This window comes from Dama dama, chromosome 18 (assembly GCF_033118175.1).
Source record: "Dama dama isolate Ldn47 chromosome 18, ASM3311817v1, whole genome shotgun sequence".
Classification (NCBI taxonomy): domain Eukaryota; kingdom Metazoa; phylum Chordata; class Mammalia; order Artiodactyla; family Cervidae; genus Dama; species Dama dama.
The window spans coordinates 113962093-113965470 of record NC_083698.1 but is presented as its reverse complement, the minus strand read 5'-3'; positions in this window follow the sequence as shown (position 1 = coordinate 113965470).

The following is a 3378-nucleotide window of genomic DNA, read 5'->3' as shown; positions in this document are numbered from 1 at the left end:
GCCCAGGCAACTCTGGGCACGAGCGTCCTGCAGGTGATGAACACATCCCTGCATCATTCCTGCCAGAGGTCCCTTTGCCAAGTAGCACTACGCCTCCCAAGGACCTTCCACTCATAGAGTCTGGTCGCCCATCTTCTCCCCAGACCCTGCTCGACGTTTGGGGCGTTTTGGAGAGCCGGACCGTCCAGAAGGAGACGATTCACAGACCTGCACCTGCTCCTCCCTGCCCCCCGGAGGGCTCAGGAGATCGTCTCCTTGTTCCGTTGGCTGTGGGCATACTGGGAGGGGTCTCCCTACCGCATCACTCACCAGAGGCCAGCGGTGTGGCCAGAGAATGCAGACGGGAAAAGAAAGGCAAACCCACACCCAAAGTCCCGTCCAGAGAGGACTCTCCCACCCCCGCAAAGTGCGAGGCCCTCGGATCGTGCTCAAACCCAGTCACGCACCCCATCCTCTCCAGGAACGTCCCAGCAGAGACAGCCCTCGAGAGCTCGGCTGCTCAGCACGATCCAGGTGAACACTGCGGCCCCGGGCACACTGCAGGCCCTGCCTTTTTCCAGGAGGCAGCACCAGCCACACGGCCGAGAGGAACTCTCTCCTCGCCGGAACACTTGGTGGGTCACACAGTGCGTGCCGCACGCAGAGTGTGCCTGGGCGTCTGCACGCATGTGCCTCAGAGCCTACCTACCGCCACAGCCCCAGAGATGGCCGCGGCTTCTTGTTCTTCCTCTTGGTCACTTGGGCCCTCCCGCTGGAACAAGGGCCGTTGCCAACGCTCATGAGGCCCGGAGGCGGGCTGTCCGTGCTGGGACGGCCGGGCCGGTTGTGCTTCTGTTCAGACAGCTTACCGTTACTCCCTCCTCCGTGGTTGGACTGGTGAATCACGACTGCTCCGGCAGGCAGGGCTGACTGAATCTTCTGGAGGTCGAAGGCCGGCTTCGGCCGCTTGTGCTCTTGGAGGCGTCTCCACTGCTCTAAGCTGATTCCTTCGACCTCTGTGTCCCCCGGGAACACCTGCGACCCAGGAGCTCTGCCGCTGGCGTCACCCGCAGGCTCCCCGGGGCCGCAGGGTTCAGGCTCCCCGGGGTGTGTGGGGTCAGCCGTGAGGGGGGCCGCTGCCCCTCCCCCAGCTCCCCCTTGCCACGCACCCTCCCGGGAGTAGAAGAGCACGTAGGGGCTCTGGCTCAGGGCAGCCCTCTCGTCACAGGCGCTCACCTTGGCATCGTCCATCTTATACCACTGGCCGTTGCCCACTCGCACGTAAGAAAAGTAGTGTCCTCGCTCACAGCTCCACCCGGAGTGCACCAGCACGGCATAGAGCACGTAGCCCATAGAGCACGTGGCCTGCCTTCCGCTCAGACGTGTAGGGCTGCAGGTCGAGGCACTGGGGAGAGCGCACTTCCTGAGCCCTTTTGGCCCCGCTCACCTGTGTGAACCGCTTCAGCACCAGCACCAGGACCTGGGACGTGCTGTGTAAAGTCAACCTCTTGGTGGCAGGCACCTTCCGGAGACAACCGCCACAGTCATAGGCGTTTTCAGCGTCCAGCTTCTCGGGCTTCAGCAGCTCTCTCAGAGCTTGCTCCACACTCTGAGCCGCCGTGATATCCAGGCTGATGTCCAGGTAAGGATCGAACATGTCCGAGACTCCGAGGCTGTGGACACACTGGATCTGAGTCCTCCAAGTCCCGCCGAAGATCTCACGGATGAGGGTGGTGTCCTCGGAGGGATGGCCCGGCAGCTGAGATGCACTCAAGCACCCTTGCTTCATGGCATTCAGAGTGAACATCAGAAACTCGTGGGCATCTTCCTGCTGGTGTCTGTGGAAGCCCGCCAGCAGGTCCTTGCGGGACCCGATCACCTCTCCCGAGTGAAGGAGGGCTTGGGTCACGTGAGCTCACATGGCACAGAGCGTGCAGGAGGTGCTGGCCAGACAGAGGGTGGCGTGCTGCTGGGACACCATCCAGCTGGCCAGGGGCGGCGTGTGGCTCAGACACTGCAGCGCTGCATTCAAGTAGCAGGTGTTCCCCAGAATATGAAGCCCAGCCCCGACCCCCCACGGCCCCGTCCAATTCAGGGCGACTTGGTGGCCAGGCACCAGCCCTGCTGACCCATGAGCGAAGTCACCCCTCTGGGGCCGCCCGACCGCCGGCCACGGCCCCTCACGGACACAGGGTTCCCAAAGGGTATCCACACCAGCGGCGCTGGGCCGACAACCTTGGCCTCCGGGGAAGACGTTGAAGGGAGAAGGACATTCACCTCCCCCGTGCGCAGAAGCAGCCCCAGGGTCTCTGCAAACAAGGCCCACGAGTCTTTCCGTCTCCTACCTGCCTCTGCACAACGAAGCCTCCTTCCCTCAGAGGGTGCTTCACTGAGAAAGGGCCTGGGCCCCGCCCCCTCGGGCCTTTCATGGCTTTCCCACGGCCCCACCCCCGCACGCGCAACATCCTCATTGGCTGAGGCGTCCCAGGGCGTGCTCACTCCCACTCGCGACATCCCACCACCGACACTTTTCTCCGGGAATTCCCCATGACGAACCCCCGCACGTACTTCCGATCTGGCCCTGGACCAAAGGGCTCAGGATGCAATTGATTCCCGGGGCCTTTGGCCTTCCAGACTTGCCTGCTAGACAGTCACTGCAGGGCTTCCAAGTTCAGCACACACATGCGGGCTGGGGAGGAATTCCGTGGCCTCGCCCTTCAGATCCTAACACACTTGTGGAAACACATGTCTGCCCACCTACCCTCTCTCCTTGAGGGCTCTCCCCACCCCAGTCCCCTGCCTGAGGACAACCCCTCCCCGGACAACAAGAAACTCTTGCCTCAACTTTGCTCTCGACTGAGGTCCACTCCAATTTCTATGGTTTCTCACGAGCCACTCTTCTAGCGTTCAGGGTCCTGGCACCAAAACATGCCGCGACTGTGACACATATGCTTTTCTCCCTTCAGGGCCGTTGGTCATGGTCCAAAGCGAGCTCCTTTAGAAAGCCACAGGCTCGCTGAAACTTTGGATTCATTTCTTCAGCTCCTTTCCAACCTTAGTTGTCTTGTTTATTATTTCGTTCTTTTTTGGGGGGGGTATTCGTTCATTTATTATTGGTTATTTTTTTTGGATTTTCTGTTCATTTTATTTATTTATTTTTTTTTTTTTTTTGCTTGATATTATTCTCTGTTTCTACCTTAATTACACTAGTTGACGTTTAGAGTCATCTTTCCAATGTAGGGGCTCAAAACGCACTATAACTTAAGGTATAAAGAGATTTCCCTCCTGGAAGGGGATGACTGCTGGTTTCCTTCTTGTCGTGTGACATGTATGTTTGTTTGCTCTGCCGACCTGGATATTGTGCTTGCCTTCCAACACTACGAGCGATCCACAGTCCGT